This window comes from Enhydra lutris, unplaced genomic scaffold (assembly GCF_002288905.1).
Source record: "Enhydra lutris kenyoni isolate GAN:26980312 unplaced genomic scaffold, ASM228890v2 scaffoldscaffold33, whole genome shotgun sequence".
Taxonomy (NCBI): domain Eukaryota; kingdom Metazoa; phylum Chordata; class Mammalia; order Carnivora; family Mustelidae; genus Enhydra; species Enhydra lutris.
The window spans coordinates 7,529,670-7,548,768 of record NW_019154117.1 but is presented as its reverse complement, the minus strand read 5'-3'; the positions used below and the strand labels follow the sequence as shown (position 1 = coordinate 7,548,768).

The following is a 19,099-nucleotide window of genomic DNA, read 5'->3' as shown; positions in this document are numbered from 1 at the left end:
AAAACACACGGCAGGCTGTCCGTGCAGCATGATGCCACAGAGCGGTTAAAACGAATGGACCAGAAAAATGTTGCTGAAATCTAAGCTCAATGGGAAAAACAAAACAAACAAACAAAAAAACCCCAAAAAACAAAACACACACACACAAAACAGCAAGTGGCAGAACGTAAAGTGTGTTTCCATTTACTTTCAAGTTTTAAAATTTTGAAGTTTTAAAACAAAATGGCAGCACCCACAGCTGAAAGATGTGGGTGTCCAGAGAGCAGGAAGGTCCGGGCAGTGTTTGTCTCTGGGCTGGGAGGCAGGGAAACGGGATCCAGGAGGAGTCTGCCAAGTACTCCGCTACTCTGCAGGGAGCTGGACGAAACGTTAGGACTGTTGCCTAGAACGCACTCCGTGGCAGCACTCAGTTGTGTTACCGCGCTTGCCTTATTTTTAGTGTTGTTGATTTTAAAAAATGTATGTGTACGTCACATGCACTCACCGAGACCAGATGGCCGATTGGTAGCGCAGTCTGGAAGAAATCCAGGGCAGAACCCTGTCGGATTCCCAAACCAGTCGTCTTTCCACACAGCTCCCAGTTCACGATCTGCTTGGGAATGAGGAATCGGCATCCTTTGGGTCCTAATGGTACGAGTTTATTTTTACCTGAGGGATACTGTTCCCCACGGCCCACCGAGGCCACATCTGCTCTGGCCAGAAATAGTGCAAAGCCCACTCGCTCTGGGCGGTTGAGCTGTTGCTTCGCAGTTTGTGTCTTGGCTCTGTCTTCCAGCCTTGCTCGTGCACTGCAAAAAAAGAAGGAAAAAAAAAGTGCTGAGCTGCTGAAAGGTCAGGAGAGAGATGATCTAAACAAAAAAGTAGAGGCTGGGAAAAAAGAGAGAGAGAGACAGGGGAGAGGGAGAATCATTTTTCTCCAGGGACTATACCCATTCACAGGAAGCAATCAAATTAAAGTCAGAATATCACCGAGAAACCATAAAGCAAACGTGGGGCGTATTTTAGACAACAGGACCCCACTGAAATAGTAGCCTTTCCGTAGCCTTTAAGCACAAATACACAACCTAATGGGAGTGGGTTCATTAACTATTTTCCTAGTCTACGAAAGCCAGACGAAGGATGCCTTGCCAAGGACTAGAGGATGGTAGGCAGGGATTTATTGTGCTTTGGAAAAGTTCAGGGCAGTGGCTTTTATCATCGGATCTTTTGTACTCTTCGAGTTACATAAGAGGCTCTTACTTCTCTTTTTTCTATAGGCATAACTTGCAGGCAAGATGTAGCCTCTCGGGTGGGCCAGCCAAAGCCTTCTGCTGTTGGAGGGGAGACGGTGACAGAGAAGAAGATACCCTTGTAGTAGAGGGTCTGCGAGAGCTCAGTCTCCAGAGTCAAGCTGTGAAGCGCTCATGAGTGTATCTTGGTATACTTCTCACCCTGGGATGCCTACCCGTCATCAGGAGCGGTGAACATATCTTCTCTGTACCGCTGGAGAAAACTCGCTTCTGTGACTGGATTCCTTCCGTTGTGTGGAGAGCCAACAAAGCGGCCGCTGACATTTATTGATTGCTTCGTCTTCTAAGAGCTTTACCTCTTCTAGTCTGCAGCCACCGTCCCAGGAAGGTACTACTGCTAGCCCCATTTTACAGATAAGAACACTGAGACAGCACAAGGTTCAGTGATAGAGGTCTCAGGTCACTCAGAGTCCGTGCTGGAGCCAGGAGTTGGACAGAGCCAGTTGGTTCTAATGGCTTGGACTTTTCTGTGCCATTGTGTCCCGGAGGTGGCAATTAAAGTAAGTAGATGGCGGCACCCAGTTACGATAGGATCTATGGGAACTCTGCCTCAGATACAGGGGCTCTAAGAGGGAAGTATTCACATGGCAAGGCAAGAGTGTTCGCTAATAATCAGAATCCTTTCCCCTAGAGGCCCTAGCACTCGAGGACCCCTGCTCCTAGCAACCAAGGACACGGCTCCTAGCACCCAAGGACCCTGCTTCTAGACCTGAGGACCCTGCTCCTAGCACCCGAGGACACCTGCTGCGGATCCCACCCTAAGTTACGGCTAACTTCTGCTCTGCCCCTAAACCCCCAGAGGACAAAAGTGGAGACGGACTTGGAAATGCTCTCGAATAAAAACCGGGAGGCCTGAGCTTGAGTTCAGTTTTGCCACTTACTAAACGGATTCATGTTCTTCACTTTCCTTGTCTGAAATGAGAACAGTGAATGCCTATCACAGAGGAACAGTGATTCAACCCAGACGGAGGAACAAAGAACTTTATACACATCGGTGACATGTGAGTTTGTTTTCTTTGCTCCATAAGTCAAGGCAGCATGTCACAGCAGAATGCGGTCAACATCCGAGAAAGCTCCATGTGCCTCCCAAAGAGCCTTGCTCTGTAGCGTGAGGACGAACCTTGGCCAGCTCATTTCCCCCCCTCCCCATCTATAAGAGGAGGCATATTAATCACCGGAGTGTCTCCCAATTTTGAAATTTTGTGGTTGATTTGGTCCCAGATGCAAGAGAAGTGAGCCAGGGTTTCACAAGGGTAGTTTGGGTATTTCCAGGCCGGGTTGCTCTCCTACGGTGAACACTCATCTAGGGTCCCATTCATGACACAGGACCCGAGAGGCAGTCTCACAGCCCAGGGATAGGATATAATGACAGTGCTTCTAACTGCAACCCCCCCTCCCCCCCGCAAGTTCAAGAGTTAGAGAAAAGAGAACTGGATTCTCTGCTGGGACTAGGTGAGCACCTGCTTCCGCAGGCAACCAGCTGGACGGGGTGGGGCCTCCCACACTTTTGTTCTGGGTAACGCCAGGTACATGAGGGAACGCAGGGCAGGAGGACTTCTGGGGAGTTTCTAGCCCTGTGACCTCTTGTGACCGCTTCACTGATCAGTATCACTTGAGATGATGTCAGATACGACCAGTCATGACAGGCTGGGAGTCACGGCCACGCGCCCCGCCAGTCTTCCTGCCTCTCTGCGTTGGCCTTGCCACAGGAAAGCAGGTCAAGTGTGGGGACTGTAAGTTACGCGGGTGACTGGGGCATGGTGCTGAGAGCGCTGGAGGCTCTGCTCGTCTTTCCAGAACGGGCTTGATGCTGTTGCAAGGGAAGCTGGGACCCTGGGGGGCCTCTGTGCTGTGGCTGAGCATGACGGGTCAATTCTTGAAGGGAAGGGGGGTCCGTCCCCGTGACTACCCGCCCCAGCCGTCCCACTCCCAGGGCTCTCACAGCCTGAAGCAGAGGACAGGAAACATCACCTGTGCGGCAGGAAGCCTGGTCAACAGCCTCGAGCTACATCACAAGCCCATGAGCCAAGTGGCCAGAACAGTTACAAGATGAGCACGGGCGCCCGCCCACAGGCCCTCACCGTGGACACCCATTAATGATTCATTCTGTGTCTCTAGCAGAAGACTTCCTGCCTGGGGCTCTGCGCCACCATCCTGGGCCTGGGCCTCGTCTCTCACACCTGGCTCCCTTCTGCAACTCAAGGCTCATGTCAACTGTCACCATCTCAGGCCACCTACACACCTCCTAGAACTCTCCATCACAACGCTCCCTTCCTATCGCATACAGAACTTCTCACTATCTCCGATTATCCCCTTCATTTATTATTGTTCCTTGCCTCCGGTCCCTGTAGGGAAATGAGAGCCAGCATCTTCTCTGTCTTCCCTAGTCTATCCCCAGCACCAGAAAAAAACAAAAATATCCAGCAGCTAACAAGGGATCCATACAGTTAGTACAATTAGTTCATTAAAGAGTTAACTCTACCCAGGACAGGTGTGTACTGGCGCAGAGACGGTTTGGTGAGCTCCCAAGGCTCCAAGCTGGCCTTCATAGACACTTCTGGATATCTCCCCATTCAAGATCTGACACTCCCTCTCTCATCATCAGGGCTGGCTCCTGACATCTACTCTTATACTATGTAACTTTTCACCCAGAAATGATTTGGGGTGATTTCAAGTGCAGTGATTTCAAGTACCAGGGTCTCATTCTTCTCAAATAAGTACAAATCAGGAGGTGTTCGGTCCAGGGTCGGGGTGGCCACTCAACCAAAGAAGGACCTTGCTCATTCTCCTTTGCACCTTCTGTTACTAGCACACAGCTTTCTTCTGGTGCCTGTCATGCCATAGTCCCAAAATGGCTGCTGTGTCACCAGGCATCACGTCTGAACACCAGTGAAGGGGCAAAGCAAAGGAAGAAAGAGCCATGTCCTACGATTCTGTCATTCCTTTTTATTGGGAAGACAACAGCTTTCCCAGCATCTGTATTCAGCCTCCTTCTATTTCTAGCTTCTGCGTTAATCCGGGGTCACATGGCCGCTCTGAGACCAGTTACTGACAATGGGAAATTGGGTTACTGTGACCATTTCAGTCACAATTCATCCCGGGGGGCTGAAGAGAGGACCAGCTTTCCTTGAGATCAAGGTACTGCCACTCTCTCCTGAACAAACAGATGTGTCCTATCTAAATGGACGAGAGTGGACCCTTACCCCAAACAAGAGCGGAGACTCACAGAGACAGACTTACAGACAGATCCCTCAAACTGTCATCTGAACTTTCTTAAGACTTGGCTGTTCCCATTGTTTAAATTCCACCACATGCTCAAACATCTACCCAAAGTAACTTTTTTTCTTCAGCTAGCTCAAGATGGTTCTTGTCATAAAACCAGAAGGTCTTTCTTCAAGGAACCTGTGACTAGAGCCTCGTGCAGAGCTAGTCAGACTGCTGCTGGGAGTCTGACAGTCCATTCGTGTCTTCCTCAGCAGTGACATGGCCCTTTGCACCCGACACTCAGCTCCTCCCGAGGTGACCCAAACACTTAGACATTATGTCATCAGCCTGACAACCTCCTCCTCCCCCTCTCCACCTTCAGACAGCATCTGCTGAGGTCCCAAGTGTCCAGGGAGACCTCCTGGTTCCTTAGGGGCTGCCTGATGGCAGAGGGATCCAGAGCTATGCAGTAACACCCACTCTCACCCATGGAGGAACAGAGATGTCACATCACAAATCCATGATGAGGGCCAAAGCCACTTCCTGCCTTTTCACTCTTGTCCCAATACTTTTCTTTCAGAAGCCTTCTGATTATCCAGGACACACACATGCACATGCACACACACACACACACACACACACACAGTCATCAACACCCTCACAATTAATAAAGAACCTCATGAGCGAAAAGCCTGGCCAACCCAGCATACTGTTCCCTCTCTGCCAGTAGCCACAAGGAATCTTGTGTGGGTGATTCTAAGGACGGTCACGCAAGTGTCTATAGGGATATCTCTGCAGAGCTCTTGCTCAGCCATCTATGAACTTGATCTCATTTCTTTTCCAGTATATACATTGTTCTTCCATATCTCTCTTCAACTTATGCAAATTTTAGACAGCACTTCTCAAAATGTGTTGTGTGCAACTCACAGGTTTTACATAAATAAATGGGTCCACGCTCAGATGACTTGACAAGCACATGATTAAAGAAAGTCAGATGGCTTCGTTATGGCAAGACATGGCACGAGGCTTCAATATTGCAGCGTGCACGATGAGTAGCTAAAGAGAGATGGACTGTGTGGCATCTTCCAAATTCGTTTCACCACCGAATGTTTTTTCCTTGGCACACATTGAACGGCTGGTGATGCCTCAGGAAATGCTAAGAAGCAGAGGGATCCAGGGGGCAAATCCTAGATTTGGGGGGCACTACCTCTTTTCAGTGCCAAGAGGCATATCCTGTGACTAAGTTAAGTTGGCCTCGTCCAGACCTACGTGGACCGCTAGTGAGTGTGCTGGGTGGTTGGGATGGCCCCTCAGTCCACTGTGTCTACATCCTAGTTGCTGCCCCGGGTGAGAGGCACATTGGTCTAGGAAGGACTGTACTTGAGCAAATGATGTTTTGATGTTTTTTCTCTGATCCTCAGGTTTTCCACCTTCGAAATGAGCATGGTGGGCTCCACCAGAACAGGGAGCATGAGATCATTACCAAAGAGTCCAACTCCCTGTTATTTGTCTTCTGTTCCAACTTTTTTTTTTAAGATTTTATTTATTTATTTGAGAGAGAGACAGTGAGAGAGCATGAGCGAGGAGAAGGTCAGAGAGTGAAGCAAACTCCCCATGGAGCTGGGAGCCCGATGCAGGACTCGATCCCGGGACCCCAGGACCATGACCTGAGCCAAAGGCAGTCATCCAACCAACTGAGCCACCCAGGCATCCCTCTGTTCCAACTTTTAATGAAAGCGATTTTCATTAATGCAACGGTGAGCAAGCCACCTTGACCTTGGTGACATGGTACATGAACTAACAACTCTAAGCCTTTTTTTTTTTTAATTTATCTTATTTAGATCTGCCTTCTCTAAAAGACCACTTGGAATAAAATGACAAAAATATCTTCCTACAAATGTGCAAACATTTCCCTCAGATATCTCTCACACCATTGTGGCCGCCTCATAACCTTTAGATGTTTTAAACATCTCTACTCTGACAAAATGATTCTTAGAATTAAACCTAAAATGCAGGATTTGGGCACTGGTTCTGCCAAAGCCTCATCGCAGGACATCTAGAAGGGAGCCTTGCTTCCGTGGAAGTCTTTGCCCCGGGGACAGAGAGCTCCACATCAAAGAGGAAAACAATTGGACAAACACGTTTCTCATCACAGTGTGATAGTATCAACCGCAGTTTATGAGACAGGTCTGGGAGAAATTCATCTCTCACTCAAAAGTTTCAACATTATCGGCCACATAATAATAAAAAATGTGTTGCTTACCTCCAAGCTGATTTTATTTTCAGGCTATGTTAATAAGAATCCTTACTCCTCTGAACTTACCTAGACTGGATATTCTTCTAAATTGATTTGAAATGTCTGAGAAATTGGAGGTTCTGACCCACCTCTGTACCCCATGTCCACGAAAAAGAACACATCTCCTCTGCAGCAAGGAGAGTACGGATATTAAAAGACACATGGGGCAGGAAGGGAAAAAACAAGCAAGGGCATTGGAAGACCAAGGTTCTAGGCAGTATTTGGGCTTGTCTTATAATCCCCCCCAAATTCGCACATTGGAGTCCTAACACTGGTACCTTAGAATGTGACTTCATTTTGGAAATAGGGTTTTTAGGGAGGTAATCAAGTTAAAATGAGGTCCTTAGGATGGGCCTTAATCCAATATGGCGGTGTACTTGTAAGAAGGGGACATTTAGACACAGATACACCTAGTGGGAAGATGACGCGAATGAACATGGGGAGAAGACAGCCATGGACAAGTCCAGGAGGACCCTGGGAACAGATTCAGTCCCTCCCCGCCCTCAGAAGAAACCGATCCTGCCAACACCTGGATTTTGGACTCTAGCCTCCAGAATTCACAGACAATACATGTCTGTCATTTATGCCACTCAGTTTGGGGCCCTCTGTCCCAGCAGCCCCAGTACACTAATAGGAGTCGTGTTCTCGGGTAGGTCTCCCGCCTGGTATCTCTGGGTCTCAGTTTCCTCAGCTAGAGCATGAGGGGGCAAATCCTGTGAAAGTGCTTTTTACAAGGATGAGAGTTCCTCCCACCAGCTCTCCTGAAATGTAATCATATACCGTTCTTGGGAGAAAAGCTTTCCCTCTCATCTACAGATCGATGGACAATTACACACAGGCTGAAGCCATCTCTCATGATCCGGTCTGGCCATCCCAACTTTTTATTTCAGTAATAGCTTTGGAAAGCAAAATAAGGACGAAAGGAGGCTCAAAGTAACTCCAATGAAAGGCAAACTTATAAATGGGAATCTTTTTACAAGACACTCATCATTTGGGAAAACCAGCTTTTGAGAAATTCTAGAGGAGGTGTTGGGGGAGGGGGAGATTCACACAAAAAGACCCATAATAAACGTAATGCTTGGCATGGAAGGAAACATGTCCTAGGCACAATTACTGAGCTTCTGAGTGCTACTACCCTGTTTTATTTCACCAATAAAACAGCTAATAACAATTGCTTTCTACAACATTTATCAGCCTCTCATCAGAATGTATCGTGCTGGTATAAATCCTGGGCTATTGCTGTATGTCCCAAGCCTGGAATACAGCACTAATGCCAGAACCATAATGGGTAAGAAGAGCATTCTGGCAACTGAAATTGCAATTGCAAATGCTATTAAACAGAACTGATGGCCTAGTTCCCCTTCTCTTTCCCTCACCGAAGGTATGCTCTCAGGCCAAAGGATGTACCAAGATAAGCATTCTGTGAAGTGATTGTATCACTGCTAATGAGGGTGGCCTTCTTAAGCAGCAGCTAAATGGCTGGTTTAGCATCCACGATGTTAAAACAAAAATCAACATATTTGGCCACAAGTCTGGCATTTAAATGGACAGTGCTTATATTAGTTAGGGTCCCAACGAGATGGCTCGTCCCTATCAGAATCATTCAAATAAGGTTTATTTATTCTGTGTAAATAATTTTTTTTTAATTTTACAAAGGTATACCCAGGGTATTAAAAAAAAAAAAAAGGAATTGTGGGGGCGATAATCTAGGATTAGGAGCTAAAGCACTGTTCCCACCCCCTTGGCACAAGGAGACAGAGGAGCAGTGGTTAACAGAATCTGGAAGGAGGAGGAAGCCATATAGAGAAGGCTGTCCTGAAAGGAGTAGTGGGCTTCTGTCTCAGGACAGAGCCAAGGCATCTTCCCAAGGACGAAGTTAGGAGAGTTAAGTATCCTGAGTGACCTCGTTCTCTCCCTCCCTTCAGTTTCCCACCAGGGCTCCCCATTTGGTCAAGTCCAACCAGAGACGAAGGGCAGGGTGCCCATGGATGTGGTCCATAAGGGTCAGTCTCTAAAGACTGGGGTGAGAGGATCTGGAGGTAGGTGAAATTTAGCATAGCGTGAAATAACCCAACAGATGCATTAAGGTATTTGTAAGTTTTACAGAACAGAAACATGTCCGCTCTTGTCCACCATCTTATCCCCAGCTACGTCCTTCCAATACCGATCACTTTTCTAATACTCTGACACTAACCGGTATCTAATAATTCAATCCAGTGCTGACACTACTCAAATGTTAGCACAGACCCCACAAATTAAGGGCTCAGTCCCACAAGAGGCCCCCACTTTAGACATCAGCCACAAAATGTGGTCCCCAGGAAACCTAACCATCTGTCCAACTGACCACAGACTTGGAGGTCCCTGTGACTCCCACTCAGGTTCAGTAACTCGCTAGAACAACTCATGAAAGCACTCTAGTCTCTATTATAGTTTCAACAGAAGGCTACAACTCAGCAACAGCCAAATGGAAGAGGTTCCCAGGGAAATGTACAGAGGGATGGATCGGGGGTGATATCCACAACTTCTAACCCACTGAGTGTGTCACCCTCTCAGCACATCAACGTCTTGACCAACCTGAAAGCTCCACTAGCCTCATTGTTTCAGAGCATTCTGGAAGCTTCATTCCTAAACCATTTACTAAATCACTGGCCGCTGATGATGGAATTACATCTCTGGCTCCTCTCTCCTCCCTGGCTGTTGAAGGCCAGGCTGATTGGTCTAGTCCTCTCCCATGATTGGTTCCTTGTCAACAACCCTGTCCTGAAGCGATCTAAGGACCTGTGTTCAGTCACCTCATTAGTGTACAAAAGATATTCTTAATACTCTTAAAATCGCAAGGATTTTAGGAGCTCTGTGCCAGCCAGGACTGGGGACAAAGACCAAATATATGTTTTATCGTGTCACATAGCCACATCTTACCACAGTGTCTGGCGCATGACAGATAGTTATATTTGCTAATGAATGACGCAGTCCCAGCAAGCAGTTCTAGAGTCAGTCTTCCCTCCCCTCCCCTCCCTCTGACCCCTTACCTTCCCTCACTCCCTTGGGAAGATCCCTTGGGATCTTGGGAATCTTGGGGATCTTGGGATCTTGGGAAGATCCCTTGGGAAGCTCCCTTGGGATCTTCCTTCCTCACTTCCTTGGGATTACTGAATTTTTTAAGCCAAAACTAAACATGGCTTTAAGATTCTCCTTCTCCTTTTTTGGGTTCTCTAGGAAAGACAAACCCGGGCAGGTCTCCAGAATCTTAGGGCATTTCACACCCCTGACATCCCAAGTCCTGGGAGACCCCATGGAGAAACATTCACAAAGTCTTATCAGAGATGGAACTAAACCCACTGATTTATAATCTGTTTCAGTCTCCTTGTTTTCATACCTTATTTTTACCTTCACAACCAACATATTCTGCTGCCCTGCAGAGGCACGGGAAGCTAGGGTTGGACATTTGCTGGGGATGCTAGAACATTTTTTGCTTATTTCATATGTTGTGCAACATGCCACCGAAAGGACTTTATATTCTGGATAGTTTCCCAATGATATGAGTCCCACCTTATGCTTTTAAAATCCCAAGTGATCAGCATTTTACATAGCGTAGGGAAAACTGAATTTCTGCCAGAGGAAAATCTGAAACCAAGGATAAAGAGAATGTGGAATGGACTAGAGCTATGTTAAATGCATTAACAGAAAAAACAAAAGTGAAAGACAGGTCCATTCAGGCCCAATATGCCCTGACAACATGGTGTGAAATTCCAGTTTAAACGAGGGTTGGGATAAGGGTGTTGAAGCGTTCTATCCATCAGCAGAGCGGGCTCTCCATCTGATAGATGGCTAGGTGTCTCTCCAGTTAGGAACAGCCTTCTGATCTTAACAAACACGACCCAAACTCCAGGGCCAAACTGAAATCTCAACCGAAACAGTTGCCCAAGGGCTTGACGAGGGCCTCTTAGAGAGGATTTCTAGCCCTGCTCAGACACCCATGGCCCACCTTCCTCTCAAAGTGCACCCTGTAACCTGAGCGCAAACTAAAATTGGGCTCCTCAGTTTCCTTACCTGAGTGTCCTCTCTGGCCACCGTGTCCCGGGCACATGTGACACCTCTTCGATCAGCAGCACACCGCATCATCACTTCAGGCACTGATAAGAAAATACATCCAAGAAGGGATTGTGATAGACAGCCTGAGCAGGCTTGCCAGAGACAGACACAGATACTGGAAGGAAGTGCCTGAGGCAGTGGTTCTAAACCAGCTGATCCTAAGCGACCTAGGGGGAGGGGTTGCTGGAAACAACCAGTGGGTCTTCTGAAAGAGGGACAGTGAAATCTGGGCCCACCCAAAGAGCACGGAATTCTACCTAGAGGTGGAGCCCAGGTGTCTTTTTAAGGTTACCCGCCCCCATCATACAGTGGAAAAGAGGCACATTAATCATTTTCTTTCAATATCTCTAAACAATACTCCCCTGGACTGGGTACAGCGGACTTACGGGGGAAATATTTTCAAAATAGACATGGGCAAGACCTTCCGTACCCACCCGCCTGCCCCACCGTGCTGACAAACCCTCCGTGGGGACAACCCATGCATTGTGCAGGAGCCCCCCAGTCTTTCTGTTCCTCCTCCTCCCTTCTTCCTGACTTATCCCCAGTTAAGATCCACGGAGCACCAAGTTCTCTATCATACTCAATTACTGGAAAGAAATCTATTTGGGTCACATATCTTAATTCTCTACTGACATACCTTAATGGAATTAATATTTAACAATGCACACTTGACTTAGATCAGAAATGCCTTATAGAGGTTATCTACTTGAATTTTACACTGTTATACCTTCTGGAAAATCAGTTTCAGTCATCTGATATATTACCCAACATCCATGACATAAACCCTTCACAGAACTGCATGGCTGACAAAAGACCGTCCCTCCCAGCAAAACAGGTCTTTCCAACAGACAAGGATAACGAGATGATGCAAAGTGCTTGCCGTGGGGTCTCAGCGGCTAGAAAACAAGCCTGTTCTAGCAATAACTGCTCATGCTGGCAAGCATCCTTAGAAAAGTCTTATAAGGTGGTGTTGCCCAATAGAACTTTCTGTGATGATAGAAATGTTCACGCTGTTCAGTTCAGCAGTCAGTAGGCACGTGCGGCTAGTGAGCACTTTGCATGTGACCGGTGTGGTGGTGGAATAAATTTTAAATTTTCTTTCAATTCAACTAATTTAAGTTTAAAAAGCCACATGTGGCCAGGGCTAGATCGAGCAGCATGGTTGCAAGGCCACTTGTAAAATTTAAACTTGAAAGTAATACATATGACAAGACCAAAAGTTTTATAGTAGTTTCAACCGAGGAGCAAATGCTAGGTTTAAATTTTTTTTTTAGAAGTCTTTTTTTTTTTTTTAAGATTTTGTTTATTTATTTGACAGAGATTACTAGTAGGCAGAAAGGCAGGCAAGAGAGAGAGGAGGAAGCAGGCTCCCTGCTGAGCAGAGAGCCTGATGTGGGGCTTGATCCCAGGACCCTGAGATCACAACCTGAGCCGAAGGCAGAGGCTTTAACCCACTGAACCACCCAGGCGCCCTGCTATGTTTAAATTTTAAAAGTGTCATTGACTTTCAATAATATTACAGTCGACCTTTGACCAACTCAGAAGTTAGGAGGGCTAAGCTTCCACACTGTCAAAAATCCTTGAACGACTTCTGAGTTTCCCAAAACTTTACTAGTAAACAGAGCCTTAGTGATCACAGAAAGTCAATTAACACACATTTTGTATGCCATACATCTTATATACTGCATTCTTACAATAAAGCTAGAGAAAAGAGCATGCTCTTAAGAAAATCCAAAGGAAGAGAAAATACATTCACAGTACTTAACTGTATTTATCGAAAAACACCCACATGTAAGTGAACCCGTGCAGTTCCGACCCCTGCTGTTCAAAGATCAGCTGTATTTGCTAAGACGCCTGTGTATCAGCCGCTGACTTAGAGACTCGGCTGCTCTTAATAAAAAGGAGAAGGCTCAGGTCGTCTGTGGAGCAGCCTGATTCAACTGGACATGCCCTCTGTCCTGGGATATCCTAGTTATCATTCTGGGAACCAAAAGAAGAATGCTGACTGTCCTCCAATCAGTGCCACTGTACCCTGCATGGATGGCAGGGTGGTAACCTTTCCTCTCTCTTCAGCTGGGGTCCCGCCCTGTTCCAGCCCCTCCTGGCAAAGAGAGGGCAGGAGGTGGCTTTACGGTTTGCTTTGTTAACTGACACCTGGAGAGTGGGCTCCTGGTTTAAGGAAGGGCCCACTGGGTTTGCACGGACTGTCAACCTTGGCACTAGGGACATTCTGGGGCCTATAATTCTGTGTTGTTGGAGGCTGTCCTGTGCTTTGGAAGATGTTCCCTAGGATCCCTGGTCTCTACTCCTTCAATGTCAGGAGCACCTCCCAACCATCCCAGCAGTGCCAACCAGCTGTCTTCCAGACACTGTCCCCTGTCCCCTGGGGAGCAAATCACCTCCAACTGGGAACCCCCATCCTAGACCATAAGTTCTTGAACTACACGCTACTTAAGAAAGGAAACCAATCTTAGTTTTCTTAATCTCTAGTGCCCAGATGTCTGTTACTCGATACACACTCAAGCATTGCTTAGATGAAAGAATAAAAGGCCACTATTAATTTTCAGCTTTACAAATGTCCCCCTCAGTGCCTAGCATGGTATAGGAACTATGTGTAAGAACAATAAATATTTTCTGGTTGCTTAATATTTTACAGGTTTAAAATTATTTATTAAAATAATTATATATACTTATTTACATAATTAATTATATATTATTAATTATATCATCAGTGTATTCTAGAAGATTAAATATTAATTATATATTAATATATGATATTCTATATTATCTGATACATAATTAATATACACTAATATGGTCATGTATAAAATAAAATAAATAATAAAATCAACTATAAAAATTAAAAATATTTACAGGTTTTTAAAAAAGCAGAAATTTCTACTAATGACTATTTCTGTCTTCTGAGAAAGAAAACAATGGGGGGAATAACTCTTCCTCATACCTTCAGGCACAGGAAGCACTTTCCTGGCTTCTTCAGGTTTTCAGCAACCACAGCAAGTCCAGAAAATAGAGCCTCGCTATGTCCCATAGGCACCACGATTGTGTGTGAGGACAGGTCACCTCTTGGGCTCTGTCTCTTCATAGAGGCCAGTCTGGGTGCTGGGGGCAAGAGCGCCGAGGTCAAGAGCGTCAAGGTCAAGAGCATCAAGTCCCTGACTGGGGGAGCCGGTTACCTCCAGCATCAGATGGGACCCCACCCCCCAGGAACTTGGCTGCTGGATTTCCTGCAAGAGGAAAACACGAGGCTGGCTGCAGGTCACCGCTCCTGAGCCTTAACCGGCCCTCCCCACCTCGTGGTGCTTTTACATCAGGGGTCTCAAGCAGACCCTGGAGAATGCGCCTACCACCCACTTACAGTCAAACCCGCTGCACCTAAAAGCTCAGGGATGATTTACTTCCATGTACACGAGGCCCAGCGGAGCAGCAGGAAAGGAAAGGCTCTCCCGCTGAGCACGGATTTAGACGGATGACGCGCCTGGTACCGTCTGCCCTTCACTCTTTCCTCAGCTGCTTACGGTCCTTGAAGCCTCCTGGAGAAGAATTTTTATTTAATGAAAAATATCACTTTCCAAATTCCGTAGCTCTGGCCGTACGTTTAAAGAACTCCTGCAGTCAAACCACCAAAATCTTTAAGTCACGCTGCTGTTTAACCAAGGACAAGGTCGGAGCATTGATTGTAATTAGACAAAAGAGAAGGGAACATCTGCCCTTCCTTTAGGGTCCTTTGCAGGAAGCACATGGGAATCACCCAGGCGGCTCTCTAAGGTCTTCGGGGTTGGGCCACAACCCAGAGGAAATCAGAATCTGAGGGTAGCACCAGGCATTACAAATTCTTTTAAATAAATGTTTGATTTTAGAAGCGCTTGAGGTTTATGGAAAAAACTGCAGAGAGACTACAGACATTTCCCATATACCCCACACCCCTTTCCCCCTATTATGAACATTTTATAGGAGTATGGTACATTTGTTACAATCAATGTGCTCATATTTTTTAAAGATTTATTTATTTGAGAAAGAGAGAAGGAGAGAGAGAGAGAGAGAGAGATCATGCACATGAGTGGGATGAGAGGCAGAGGAAGAGAGAATTTCCAGCAGATTCCCGCTGAGCACACAACGGGGCCCAGGGCTCGATCCCACGACCCAGAAATCATAACCTGAGCCAAAGTCAAGAGTCGGATGCGTAACCGACTAAGCAGACCAGGCATCCCTAAGGAGCTAATATTACTACATATTATTAATGAAAATCCACACTTTATTCATATTTCCTCAGTTTTCCCCTAATTTGCTTTCTGTATCCAGGATTCCTGTCTTCTGAGGCTCTTCTGGGCTGCAAGCATTTCACAGACTTTCCTTGGTTTTGATTACCTTAATGGCTTTGGGGAGTACTGGCCACATATTTTGTAGTGTGCCCCTCAGTTGGGATTGGTCTGATGTTTTTCTCATAATCAGACTGGGTTTACATCCTTTTGGGAAGAAGACCATAAGAGGAAGCCATTCTTATCACATCAGATCAAGGACACGTATGTTAACATGACTTGTCAGTAGTGAAGTGGACCCTAATCATTTGGCTGAGACAGTGTTTGTCAGGTTTCTCCAGGACAATGTTAGTCTTTTATTCTTTTGATCTTACTGGACTCTTCCAAAGGAAGTCACCTTCTGCAACCCACACTTAAGGAATGCAGGGTTATATTCTATTTCCTTGGGGCTTAGAACCTACATGAAATCTTTAGAATTCTTCGATACGGCAAATGTGTCTATTTTCCTCCATTTATTTATATCATATAGATACATTTATTTTCTACTTTGAGTTTCAATCTACTATTAATTTATTCGTGCTATTTCAGCATTCCAGTTCTGGCTATTAGGAGTTCTTTTAGTTGGCCCTGTGTTTCTTTTTGGTAGTGGTGGTGTTTTTCTGAGCACCTTCTTACTTCTGGGCCTCATAAGATGCTCCACGCTCATCTTAGGTATTTCCTGCCCTAGTCCTAGGATCAGTCATTTATCCAAGTTCTGGTTCCTTTGGTTGGAGAAGGATATTAGAAACCAAGATCTGGGTGCTAGGTGTGCTCATTGCTACAGGGGTGACATTGCTTCTAGGTTCTTTCTGTCAACAGAACAAGGAAATTATGTGTGTGAATACTAACCTATGCATATACACACACCTGTAAGTACTTCTGTATGTAACTATTTGTATCTATATTATGCTAATATGAGTCCATATTGACATCTCCAACTTTAATCCAATTATCACTTGGATGTTTCCAGGCTCTCTTCTTTTCTATAACATCCCACGCCAACAGTGAGAAACTTGGCTCCCACCATTGTCTACACATTTACTTAACTGTTGACTTACAGTATGCACGCATAGTGGTATCAGAATTATTAACCTGTACCCTCACGGGAAACAAGTTTATCAACTACAGCACGCTTATGTACAGTTCCTTCTGCCTCTAGTCTTACAGACTCCACTCATTTCCAAGGTTACTTAGGTCAGTACATTTTCTCCTCCATACCTTCAGTAAGGTTGTTCAATACATTTGCAATACAGTTACATTGTTTTGTCACAATTCTGCATTTCATCCTGGGATCCCAACCTACTAAATAACTTTTTAAAATCTGTGTCAAGTTTGGGGCACCTGGGTGGCTCAGTGGGTTGAGCCTCTGCCTACAGCTCAGGTCATGATCTCAGGGTCCTGGGATCAAGCCCTGCATGGGGCTCTCTGCATGGCAGGGAGCCTGCTTCCCACACTCTCTCTGCCTGCCTCTCTGCCTACTTGTGATCTGTCGAATAAAATAAAATGTTTAAAAAAAATTTGCATCAAGTTTGCTCTTTGTCCTGTAAAGATCTATAGGTTTTGACAAATGCATAATATATCTACCATTATAGCTATCATACAGAATAGTTCTACTGTCTTAAATAATTTTCCGTGCTTCACTTAATCAACCCTTCCCCTGAGCCCCTGGAAACCACTGATCTTTCTACCATTTCTATAGTTTTGCCTTTTCATGAATGTCATGTAATCTGAGTCATAAAATATATAGCCTTTTCATACTGGGTTCTTTCACTTAACAACTTAATATCTCCCATTATATAGATGTGTACCAGAGCTTACTTATCTATACACCTATTGAAGGACCTCTTGGTTGCTTCTAGTTTGGGAAATCATAAATATCGTTGCTATAAACATTCCTATGTAGGTTTTTTTTTTTGTATGAATATAAGTTTTCAAAACAGTAAATATGTAGTAGTAGTTCAATCACTGAATGATATAGTAAGACTGCACCTATCTTTGTAAGAAAGTACCAAAGTATCTTTCAAAGTGTCTCTAGTATTTGGCATTCCTACCAGCAATGAATGAGACTATTTTGTTGCTCCATAGCTTTAGCTAACTGATGCCAGTTTTTAAATTTTAGCCACTATAATAGATGTGTAGTGTTATTTCATTACTGATGAGGGAACAGAAGGCTGGCTGAGGACAAACACTGACACCCTGCAACCTTCCCCCACCCCCACTCCTGGGTGGGACATATGTGACATTCTTTAGGAATCTCCCACCTATCTTAATGTTAATGCCTTGCTAAGAAGGGAAAAAAAGACCTTGACAATGGCAAGGTCATTGGTATCCCATATCTTAAAGGTCCTCTTAAGCATATGAAAGTTCTATTGAAACCTCCCTTACCTTACCTCCCCAACCTCATCACACAGAACTTACCACCCCTCACAACCCTGGGACAGCAGCTCTTTCTGCCCACAGGTCCTGTCCCTGTGCTTTAATAAACCACCATTTTGCACCAAAGATGTCTCAAGAATTCTTTCTTGGTCGCTGGCTCCAGCCTCCACCCCACTGAACCTCACCTATATTCAAAAACTTCATCAATTACTGTTTTAACTTGTAATTCCCTAATAACAAATGCTGTTGAGTATCTCTTTACATGCCTCAACTTTCCATTTGTATATCTTCTTTGGTGAAGCATTTTGGTGAAGCGTCTGTTCAGATCTTTTGCTCATTCAAAAATCTGATTGTTTTCTTATTAAGTTTTAGGAGTTGTTTTTATATTTTCAATATAAGACCTTTATTGGATATGTGTTTTGAAAATATTTTCTCCCAGTCTGTGGCTTGTCCCTTGGTTCTCTTTCCAGGGTTTAGACAACAGAAGTTTTTAATTTTAACAATGTCTGAATTCTCAATTTTTCTTTAATAAATCATGATTTGTATTATACACTTACAAACTCATCCTCAAACTCAAGGTCACATAGCTTTTCTCCTATGTCTTAGTCTAACAGTTTAAGTGTTTTGTATATTACATTCAGGTCTATGATCCATTTTGAGTTCATTTTTGTAGAAGTGTACGGTCCAGGACTAGGTTCATTTTTAAAATTTTATTTTATGTAAGGACTCTGATTGTTCCGGCACCACTTGTTGAAAAGCTTTCTCCATTGCATTGCCTTTGCTCTTTTGTCAAAGATCAGTTGACTGTATTTGTCTGGGTCTTTTCTGGGTTCTCTATTCTGTTCCACTGATCTGTGTGTCTTCTGTCTCACCAATGAACACAGTCTTGATTACTGAAGTCTTGATGACTCGAGTCTTGAAATTTGGTAGTATGAGTCTTCCAATCTTGTTCTTTTTCAGTATTGTGTTGGGTATTCTTTTTTTTTTTTTTTTTATTTAAGCTTTCCAAATGAGTACAGTGTATAGCCAATGTAAGAATCAACTGCCTTGGAGGCAGGTGGGAATAGAAGGAAGAACATGGATTTTAAAGTCCAGCAACGCTTTGTTCAAATTCTTGGTCTGTAGGCAAGCCCTTTGAAATTCTGGAGCTGAATTTCCTTTTCAGGAAATGGGGGATTAAAATGCTTACCAGCAGGGGTTTTTGTTGTTTGTTTGTTTTTATAAAAGCAATTCCTTGGAAAACCCTAGCATTGGGATGAGCAAGCAGCAAGTGACTAGTCAAGATGAATTCCCTTTTCTTTATTTTGAATGCTTTCTGGACTGTTTTCTTAGTGTATTTTAGACCATTTAATTCCAAATATTATGAGGAACTGACATAGTTTATTATTATGAAATATCTCCCAATAGATGCATAAACATGCAAGATGGGTTATAATCCAGAGTTTTGCTTCTCCTGGAAACTAGCTGCTTAGACTAAAGAAATAGGTCTATTTGATAATCTTTTTTTAGAAGGAAGTGATTCATGT

General features: G+C 44.8%; 1 long non-coding RNA gene across 1 annotated transcript; it reads right to left on the bottom strand.

Moving 5' to 3' along the window:
* Positions 1 to 249: 249 nt before the first annotated feature.
* Positions 250 to 13,984, bottom strand: LOC111153650. Its single transcript, XR_002641023.1, has 3 exons — positions 13,844 to 13,984; positions 10,840 to 10,922; positions 250 to 788 (listed from the first exon to the last, which is right to left on the bottom strand). It is a non-coding gene; the product is annotated as an uncharacterized LOC111153650 (long non-coding RNA).
* Between the last annotated feature and the right edge of the window lie 5,115 nt (positions 13,985 to 19,099).